Source organism: Podarcis gaigeae (genome assembly GCF_964106915.1).
Source record: "Podarcis gaigeae genome assembly, chromosome: 1".
Taxonomy (NCBI): Eukaryota; Metazoa; Chordata; class Lepidosauria; order Squamata; family Lacertidae; genus Podarcis; species Podarcis gaigeae.
This window is the reverse complement of record NC_139678.1, coordinates 63,023,792-63,034,777: the sequence shown is the minus strand read 5'-3', so window position 1 is coordinate 63,034,777 and position 10,986 is coordinate 63,023,792.

Below are 10,986 nucleotides of genomic sequence, written 5' to 3'. Positions count from 1 at the left end.
CCCCCATACCAATTGCCCAGTCCACCATGGACTTGGGCTGCCCTGGGTGCCAGCAACCCACGCTACACTGCTGATCGCCAGCATCTCCAGTTCGGACTGAGAATGTGAAACCCTGGAGACCCATTTCCAGTCAGTGTTGATAAAAAGGCAGACCAATGGATTGAATTGGTATAAGGCAGTTTCCTATGTTCCAATGACATTAAGGTTTTTCAGAGATACACAAATGGCACATCGTAAGAGAACGCTGTGAACTGCAATCATATGTGGTCTTCAGACAGCATCTTCCCTATAGTTGAGATCATGCTCTGCCACCAGAGGGAAGAAGGAAAAACCGATTGTATCCTCCACACCAAAGTTCGGGATATCATTCAAGAGCTGGCTAACATACAAATACAGTTAAATGGCATAGCAGGAAGATGGTGATGCAAATCCTGTTAGTGTTTATAGGAGACCATTTCTGCACATGTTCATTTCCTATCACTTCCCTTTGCCTCTCTCTCCTACCTACATGCTTTCTGTCATATTTGCATCAAGCTCTTCCTGGTACTCAACTGGGTGTCTCCCTGTCCTTTGATTTCATCCTCCAGACCATCTTCTTTAACCTAGCCATACCTTGCTTCTGCTTCTGCTTCTACTGATACATGCAAAACTACTCCTTCCCTATGATGTGGTCCCTGTAAAGTCTTCTTGGCAGGGACTAGATCAGGTCTGTATTCTAAGGTGTTCCCAACATGTTGCAAGCACCAAATACACATCAAGACATTCAACATAGTGTCCTGCTAGTACAGAGATCAGAACAACAGTCTTTTTGACCCATCCTAAATCAAAAAGTTATCAACCTGCTTGGAATAGACAACTTCTGTTGCTCTCCTGCCATTGGAAAATGACATAAATTCACAACGGAGAGCGTTGTTATATTTAGAAGTATGTCTCTTACTTAAGAACCCAAGGCTTTTTAGCTTCACTACAGCTATAAATAGAGAGTTCAGCAATATTCTCACATCTTTCTCACTTCAAAAAAGAGAAAAAATTCCTTTGACCAGTGTCAGGACTGCCGCTAGGTCCCAGCTCACAGAGGACCAACGCCCAGTGGATGTTATATACAAAAGTCTTTATTAAAGTTTAGTTTCCATTTCCAAGCTCTGGGCGCGCAGACCCACGTCTCTACGCTAGACCGGCTAAGTCCCCTCTGACTCACTGCTCCACCCACACCAGTTTAAGATTCTAGCCCGGCTCCACCTCTTGCGCTGCTCTTTCCTGCGCTGGGTCCTTCTGCCCTCTGGGGTTCCCTCCTTCCTGGACTCCTCTGACGCTGAGCCTCCTGAGTCTTGCCCCTCCCTCCGGCGGGCTTTAGGACCTGGCTCCCTTCCCGGGCTCCCCGCTGTGCCGCGCTCCTGTACATTTGAACTTGGCGCGCGCGCCCAGCCGGTGACTTTCCTTCTGACCGTTTCCCCGCTTCCTGATGTGGGTGTTGCCAAACCTGACTCCTCTCCTCCCTCTGGTGGTGAGGACACTGGTCCCGACTCCTGGGACTCCCCCTCCCCACTGCGCTCTGGTGGAGACGCTGGTCCTGATCTCCAGCTGCTGCTCAGGGACTCCCCGCTGGCCCCTTCCTCCTGGGGCTTCCCCCCTGGACCCCCCTTCGCTCTGGCCACCGGCGCTCCCTTCTGTGAGTCCTCCGATTCGCTAGAGAGGCTTGTGGAATAACTCTGGCCACTGTCACTGCCTGCGCCCCCCTCGTACTCCTCCTCCTCACTCTCCATTTGCTCCCCCTCCTGTGTCTCTCCTTCTGAACCCCTGACATCCATCCCCCCCTCGAAGCCCCCCCTTCCCCCCTCCCCCTCTTCAGGTGCGGGTTCCGGGTGCTCTAGAGTTGTCGGGGTGAGTTCAGGATACAGTTCGTCCCCCGAGGCGTGCAGCCATCGTGAGAAGTCCGGAAAGTCCTCCGTGGGCTCGTCGACTGCGATTCCCTCCGCTTCCATCTCCTGGGCGGTGTGTTCGAAATCTGAGGCCGCCCCCAAATCACTCACAACCCCTTCTCCCCCTGTCGCCTGAGGTGCCGCCACTTCGCAGGGTCCCTCCGGCACGTCTCTGCGCCATCCCACTTCGGGTTGGTCCTCCCACCAATAAGATCCCCCCGTGCCAAAACCTGAGAGCGATCCCTCTGGGGAGCTGCCTCCCGGAGCCGAGTCCTCCGCTGACGAGAAACCCCGGAAAGTGCTGGCCGAGAGTGTGGGTGTGAACAGACAATCATCGAAAAAGCCCGCCGGCATAGGCTTGTGCGGGAAAAGTGTATGGAATTCTTCCTTGAGCAACTGCTCCTCCAATGCGTAATCCGGCACCCACCTGTTGGCGCTGGCCGGGGTGTCCTCTGTGGCGAGAAGATATTCAATCCCGTCCTCCCCCCACCTTGAGTCTAAAATCTCAGTGGCTTCGTTGAGTGGCCCCCTCCTCGGCGACCCCCCCTTTTTGGGCGCTTCCCTGAGCGGGTCTGGCGCTGTCCCTGGTGCCTGAAACCTGTGGGGCTCTTTGTAGGGTGTGAGCACTGATCTATGAAAGACCGGGTGCATTCTGGACCCCTCCGGGAGTGTTAAACGGAAGGCCACTGGGTTGATCTGCGCCTCTACTTGGTAAGGCCCTAGCTGCTTGTGCCCGAGCTTCTTCTTGGCCAACGATCTGGCCGGAACTGCCTGGGCTGCTAACCAGACCCAGTCTCCTACCCGGATATCTTCCCCAACCCTCCTGTGTCTGTCTGCCTGCACTTTGTAAGCCTGTTTCGCCATCTCTAACTGCCTCCTGAGCTGCTCGTGGATCTCCTGCAACTCCGCTGCCACTGCCTCTGCTCCCTGCGGCTCCCCCACCCTCACTTTCTCCAAACCCGGGAAGGTTCTGGGATGCCGCCCATTGTTGGCGAAAAACGGTGTCACCCCCGTGGACACGTGTTTCGTGTTGTTGTAGGCGAACTCGGCTAGCGGTAGGTAGTCCACCCAGGTCGAGGGCTGCTGGTTCGCGTAGCATCTCAGGTACTGCTGCATGATGGCGTTGACTCTCTCCGCCTGTCCGTTAGTCTGCGGGTGTCGTGCCGACGCCAGGCTGACCTTGACGTTCAGGAAACCCATCAGCTTTTGCCAGAAGTTGGATATGAACTGGCGCCCCCTGTCGGACAGGATGGACCGTGGTAGGCCGTGCACCATGAACACGTGGTCTATAAACAGCTTGGCGGTCTGCTCGGCTGTGGCCACCTTCGCGCAAGGAATGAAGTGGGCCATCTTGGTGAACAAGTCTACTACCACGAGTACTGCCGTCTTGCCTCTCGAGCTGGGCAGATCCGTGACAAAGTCCAGGGCCACCCTCTCCCACGGCTCGAACGGTGTCCGTAGCGGTTCCAAGAGGCCCGCCGGCGGCTGGTGTACTGGTTTGGCCCTTTGGCAGGTGTCGCACCTCCTGACGTATTCCGCGACATCCCCCCTCATCTTGGGCCACCAAAAGTCTCTGGCTACTAGGTCCACCGTCTTCTCCTTGCCGAAGTGTCCCGCGCTGGGCGCGTCGTGCAGCTGTTGCAGGACCCTCACGCGGAGGTTGTCTCCCGGCACGTAGAGGGCTCCTTTGCGGATGAGCAGGCCGTCGCGTATTTGGAAGTCATCGTCCCTCGCCGTGCCGCTACGCACCTCCTCCATCTTGGCTCGCGCGAAGGAGTCCGTCTGCAGCGCGCGACGCACCGCGTCCAGGTCCACCGTGGCTGACGCGCATGCCCACGCCTTTGGTGCGAAAATATGCTTGGCCGCCGCCGGCGCCTCTTCTTCGAGATACTGCGGTTTCCTGGACAGCGCGTCCGCCATGATGTTGTTGTTTCCAGGGATGTATTCTATTCTGAAGTCGAAATCTGCAAAGAACTCCGCCCAGCGGATGTGTCTCTGGTTCAGGAACCTCGCCGTGCGCCAGTACTCCAAGTTCTTATGGTCCGTACGGACCTGCACCGTGTGTTTGGCCCCGACGAGGAAATGCCGCCACGCCTTGAAGGCTGCATGTATGGCCAGTAACTCCCTGTCCCAGATGGTGTAGTTCTGCTCCGACTTGCTGAGTTTCCTGGAGTAGAAAGCGCACGGCCTCCAGTCCCCCTGGTGGTCTTGCTGCAACAGGACGGCCCCCACGGCCCTGTCTGACGCGTCCGTCTCCACTCTCATGGGCCTGCTGGGGTTCACGTGTAGCAGGTGTTCCTCGGACGCGAAGAGGTGCTTGAGCTTCCGAAAGGACTGCTCTGCCTTCTCCGTCCAGATGAACTTCTTCTTCTTGGAACTGAGGGTGTCAGTGATGGCCGCTGTCTGCATGGCGAAACCTTTGATGAACTTGCGATAAAAGTTGGCAAAGCCGACAAACCTCTGGACTTCCTTTCGATTGCGTGGGCTCTTCCAGTCCAGCACTGCCCATGCCTTGGTACTGTCCATGGCGAGTCCCTTGTCGGACAGTTTGTAGCCCAGGAAGTCCACCTCCGTCTTGTCGAACTGGCACTTCTCCAGCTTGGCGTAAAGCCGGTGCTCCCGCAGCCGCTGCAGTACTTCCCTGACATCTCTCTCGTGAGCCTCCGGCGACTCCGAGAAGATGAGGATGTCGTCCAGGAAGCAGACGCACTTCTTGTAGAGAAGACCCGCCAAGACATGATGCATGAATGCTTGAAAACAGTGGGAGCCATTTTGTAATCCAAAAGGCATAACTCTATATTCATAGGTGCCCAGTGGCGTAAACATGGCTGTCTTCCACTCGTCACCCTCCCTCACTCGTATGAGATTGTACGCTCCGCGTAGATCCAACTTGGTAAAGATGCGCCCCTTCCGCACCGTCGCCAGCAGGTCATCGATCTTGGGCATGGGGAAGGCTGAGGGCTTGGTTTTCGCATTTAAGACGCGGTAATCAACTACAAGCCTCTTTTGGGGCGTGTCCCGCTTCTTTACAAAGAATACAGGGCTGCCCCCTACCGCCTTGGACTCTCGGATGAATTCCCGCTTTAAGTTGTGATCTATGAACTCCCTGAGCTCCTGCAATTCATCCTCAGACATGGAATACAGCTTCCCCGTCGGGAGCGTCGCCCCCGGCAGGAGGTCAATCTTGCAGTCGTAGGGTCTGTGGGGAGGCAGCTTGTCCGCTTCTTTCTCGCAGAAGACCTCCAAAAACTCTTTGTACTTATTAGGTACCGCTTGCAACATGCCCAAGTTCAGCTGTGGTCCATCCTTGTGCCCCTCATCGTCCAAGTCAGCCAGGATGCAGTGTTCTGCGCAGTAGGAGGAGCCGAAGGTCAGTTGCCGCTGGTACCAAGCTAATGCCGGACTGTGCCTATCCAGCCAACTCATGCCCAACACAATGGGCGTGTCTGACAGGCGGGTGACGTTGAAGCTGATGACTTCACGGTGATTACCAATGCGCATCACCATTGGCGGCGTCTGCTGCAGCACTTGCCCTCCCAGTAGCTCCCTGCCGTCCACCGTGACGACGTTCAGAGGTACCGTCGCTGGCAGAAGGGCTATGCCATGTTGCTGGATGAAGTCCATGCCTATAAAATCTGCATTGCTCCCAGAGTCAATCGTAATGGGGATTTCCACAGTGAGCCCATTGGGAAGTTGAAGGGATGCGGTGAGCTGCACTACTGGTTTGGGTGGGAGGGGGTCTGTGGGCTGTAACATTACTGGGGATTGCTTCACTGACTTGTCTGGCTGGCCCCCAGTGACTCCATTTCCAGCCAGACAGTGTAGTTTTCCTGCTGTGATTCACTCTGCTGAACTGCTTCTGTTACTGTCGCTGCGGCTGCAGTGTGCTTGTGAAACCGCTGGGGACACTCTTTCGCCATGTGCTGAGCACTGTCGCAGATGTAGCACTTCCTGGTCCCTCTAGGAGGCTTCATTTTGACTGCTCCCGGCGTTAGGGCTCCGGCTGTGGACTGAGCCTTAGCACCACCTATCTCCATCGGCTCCTCTCCTCCTCCCAGCGGAGGCATGGATCGAGCGCGCGCCGCTTCCTTGGGAAAGGGGGGTGGTGCTTTCGTTGGCATGCGGCCCCAATGCACTTCCTCTTTGTCCCAAGAGCGTCCTTCCAGCCTAACCCCAATGGTGAGTGCCCTCTCCACAATGTCCTTGGTGGTTTGGGGTCTCTCCCCCCTTGCAATTTCGTCTTTCACAGCTCCGTTCAGCCCCTCCCAGAACAGATCTTTGACGGCAGGCGATTCTCTCTCCCACCCCAATGCGTTCACCAATGCGAAAAAACGTGAATGATATTGCCTTACAGTGGCTCTACCTTGTCTTAGTCCGTGAATCTGTTTCCTAGCGATATCCACATCAATCTCAGACAAAAAACACGCATCCATCACTTTAAGGAAGGCACCCGCATCTTGGAGGGCTGGATCCTTATCTCTCCAGAGATTGCGCAGCCACGTTTTCGCCTCTCCCCGTAAATGCGAAACAATAAATCCCACTCTTTCTTCCTCATTTTTAAAGTCCTTGTCAAGCAGCTGCAGTGCATATAGTACATCTGCTCTGAAGTTAGGATACTCCTGCAGGTCCCCATTGAAGTGAGACACAAGGCTCCCTCCTCTGTTCCCCAGCCCAATCCCTTCTGGTCTGGTGGCCGGTAGCCTCTGTGTAGTTAGCACTTCTAACCTGGTCCGCAGATCCTGGCAGGCAGCAGCTGCTTCCTGTTCCTTCTTTCTGGACGCCAAAATTTCTGCGTTCAGCTGTGTCACTGCATTTTGCAGACTCGCTATCTTCTCTTCGGTAGTCATTTCCCTGGTTTTCGTGAGCTCGCGAAGCACCAATCTTCACCCCTCGCTGCTTTCCCACACTCCACGAGGTTTTAAAATTGGTGGAAAATGGTGAGAGGGGACTTACTGTCAGGACTGCCGCTAGGTCCCAGCTCACAGAGGACCAACGCCCAGTGGATGTTATATACAAAAGTCTTTATTAAAGTTTAGTTTCCATTTCCAAGCTCTGGGCGCGCAGACCCACGTCTCTACGCTAGACCGGCTAAGTCCCCTCTGACTCACTGCTCCACCCACACCAGTTTAAGATTCTAGCCCGGCTCCACCTCTTGCGCTGCTCTTTCCTGCGCTGGGTCCTTCTGCCCTCTGGGGTTCCCTCCTTCCTGGACTCCTCTGACGCTGAGCCTCCTGAGTCTTGCCCCTCCCTCCGGCGGGCTTTAGGACCTGGCTCCCTTCCCGGGCTCCCCGCTGTGCCGCGCTCCTGTACATTTGAACTTGGCGCGCGCGCCCAGCCGGTGACTTTCCTTCTGACCGTTTCCCCGCTTCCTGATGTGGGTGTTGCCAAACCTGACTCCTCTCCTCCCTCTGGTGGTGAGGACACTGGTCCCGACTCCTGGGACTCCCCCTCCCCACTGCGCTCTGGTGGAGACGCTGGTCCTGATCTCCAGCTGCTGCTCAGGGACTCCCCGCTGGCCCCTTCCTCCTGGGGCTTCCCCCCTGGACCCCCCTTCGCTCTGGCCACCGGCGCTCCCTTCTGTGAGTCCTCCGATTCGCTAGGGAGGCTTGTGGAATAACTCTGGCCACTGTCACTGCCTGCGCCCCCCTCGTACTCCTCCTCCTCACTCTCCATTTGCTCCCCCTCCTGTGTCTCTCCTTCTGAACCCCTGACAACCAGTAATAAATTAATCCCTTGCTTATATAGTTGTGTCTTTTTTTAAAAAAATGGATCTCGTATCAACATTTCAGATCTTACAGAATCTAAGGAATGTAGAAATTTCAAAGCAAACGCTCAAAGTGACACACAAAATTGTTCTTTCTTTGACTTCTACATTATTCAGGTCCTCTATTAATATAGAGAACCCTGTTGTATCAAGCAGTATTCTCAGCTCAATTAACAACTTTGACTTACCAAATGAGATTTACAATTAACAAACTATTTTGACCCGTTAGTTTAAATGCCATTTCATTATACCACTGGGTGATTGCCAAAATATAAATTTCATGAAACGTGTGAGAGGTAAAGTAGATTCTTCCTAACCCCATGAAATTGCTCATAGGTCCCCACTCTTTTACCAATATTATCCATTCACCAAATTTAATGTTTGATGGACAATAATGAGACATTCTTGCTAGCTCCTCTGCATTTATTGAACATTTATTGAGTCCAAGTATGCTGCCTACTATCTTAATTCACTGAGGACTATTTTGAATTATGCATTATCTTCCACGAAGTTTTGAGACTTAAAGACTGAGAAATCTTATTTCAGTGAAGCTACTTGCTAAGTTTCCCATGACTATACTGAATTTTCAATAGTTGAAAAACTTGGAAAGGCAGGTGCCACTAGCTGTTCCTGGAAAAAATTCAACACAGCTTCCACAACAGAACATCTCCCCTCTTCTCCATGAAATCTGTTGTAGGTATTCCTCCAACCCTTTGGAACAGATTTGGTGTGGGGTGCCTGCCGGGGGAGGATGGGTGGAAGTCTAATTGTGAAAGCCTAAATCTTTGCGTTGATGGGACTCATCGGGAGAATACTGCCCACTGTCACTAATATATGAACTTCCTCTAAGAATTATATTATAGGTTGGTATTCTGAGTGCCCACACAACATTCTGCTTTCTTAGTTGATCTGCAGTGAGTCCCCAATGTTACCAAATTATTGTTGTCTGGAGGGGCACATACCAGGTGCTTCCACATCAGCCACATTCTCTGAATGCTTACTCACTTTTCCCAGTATACCCAGCGGACGTCTGCAAAACATTGCCTTTCAGTGTTTACTCTATTCACTCCTATCTTCTCCCCTACTGACCTAATTTGTGACCATTCTTCTATAATAAAATGCAATTGATGTTCCAGCTCATCCAATGCGAATAGACAAAATCTTATTAAGGGTATTTTTATTTGTAGGTGGGGACTCCTGTGCCTTCAAATACAACATTTCCTTTTTTGCAGGGTCAGATGCCTTCATTTGTTCCTGTTCATTCTGGTTGGGGGATTAGTTGAGTAGATTATATGTGAATTGCCTCAGTTTATTTTTTCGTGGGGTGTTTAGTTACTGATTTTGATCATCATCATCCCCTCCCTGGAAATAAAATTACACGGGGCAATTTATAGAGAGGCCATTCAACGCTATTCACGAATCCTCCTGCAATTAATAGGAAGCAATCAAACTGGCTGACCAAGCAAACAACAAACATTTATTTAAATTTGCTTTGTAGGCTACTTTTGAGTAGACATGAGTGATGGGCTTTGGCCATAGGGAAGAATAATGCTGCTAGTTAATATAGTTGTAATATACTATACTACATGCTGCATGGAACCTCCATTCTAATTCCACCTCCACATAATTACAAAAAAAAAATTGCCTCCAAAGCACTCAGGGGCTGCTGTGTGGACACAACTATAGTCTCAATCAGATCATCAGGAGTGGCACTGGTTATCTGTTCAGATGATGAGAGTAGAGAGGTGGTGCTGAATCTAGTCTTTCACATTCTGCCTCCTCACAAATCAATTAATAGCACTACCACCAATGATCTGACTTGGACATGGAGTCCTTTTCTAGAGAGTGTTTTTAAGGGTTAGGAAATGAGTAGGAATAGCCATGGTAAAGCCTGTCTGCCTCATACATATGACACATGAAAAGCCATAGTGGCTGAAGGCCCATCTAGTCCAGCATCCTCTGGTCACATTAGCCAACCAGATGCCCATGGGGAGTCCATAAGATTTCAGCAGTACTCTTCCAACCCGCGATTACCAGCAGCTGTCATTCAGAGGAATACTGCCTCCAAAAGTAGAGGCAGAACACAGCCATCCTGGCTAGTAGCAAGCACATATTTCCTGACTGGATAGAGCAGTTATGTTCAGTATTTTATTACATTTTATCACAAATCTGCGTGAAAGGTTATGGAATGAAAAACAGTACAGATATGGAAATCATATGGGGCCTCAGCCCTGTATACCTGAAGAAATATCTCCACCCCCATCATTCAGCCCAGACACTGAGATCCAGCTCTGAGCACCTTCTGGCAGTTCCCTCATTGTGAGGTTACAGGGAACTAGACAGAGGACCTTCTGGGCAGTGGCACCCGCCCTGTAGAACACCTTCCCATCATAAGCAGATAAGTAACTACACAACCTTTAGAAGACATTTGAAGGGCTTCCGGTCGGCGCCAGCGTTTAATGGCGGTCTTAGCCTCGAGCTCCGAGGCAAGACTGCTCCGTAAAGTTCGGGTCTGACCCGCTACGGCGAGCGGGGGACCCCAAAAATCACAGGCGCTGAAGCCTGTGAACAAGGAGATTCGGTGGGCACCTTTGCGCCCCCCGGTATCGCGAAGGAGCCTTTTTAAAGGCTCCGGAGCGGCATCGGGTGTGAGCGCGGTGCTGAGGATCGCAACCCAGCTTACGGAGTGAAGCCGCGTCGCCATTGACGGAGAGCGCCGATTCCTTCCTGAAACAACCGATTGGCAACATTACCCGTGAGTAAGATCTGCAAACTAAATGGGACTCTAAAAGCAATTTAAGAAAATTCGGCTGAAAACGGGAGAGGTAGAAAATAAGGAAGCCAGCCCTCCCGGAACTGCACGACCGATTGAGCAATGGAAAAACAAGCTATTTTTAAAGGGAACCTTTCTATTTAAGAAACCTTATTGAACTCTTGATATTGGAAGAAATCCACCCCCCCACAGGCAGGTGAAGGGGGGAAGAGGACTGTGTAAATCTAATCTGCCAGAGGACAGGGGGTTGGGGAAAAAAAGTCTTCCGCTGCCGAAGCCTCTGATCAGGCTGCCGGGAAAAAAACAAGCGCCAGGAAAGTGAGCTGTCAGAAAATGAGCTGTCAAAAAGCTGGTGGATACAGAGGCCAAACTTAATTGAAATAAAATAACGGGACTTTAGGTAATTGAACTTATAAGATATTGGATTTGAAACAAATAAGGCTTTTGGCTGGACTTTTGCTTGGTGGAACTTTGCATTGGCTACTTGTTTCCCTGTCTTTTGTGTTGCTATTGTCGCCATTACTTGGATA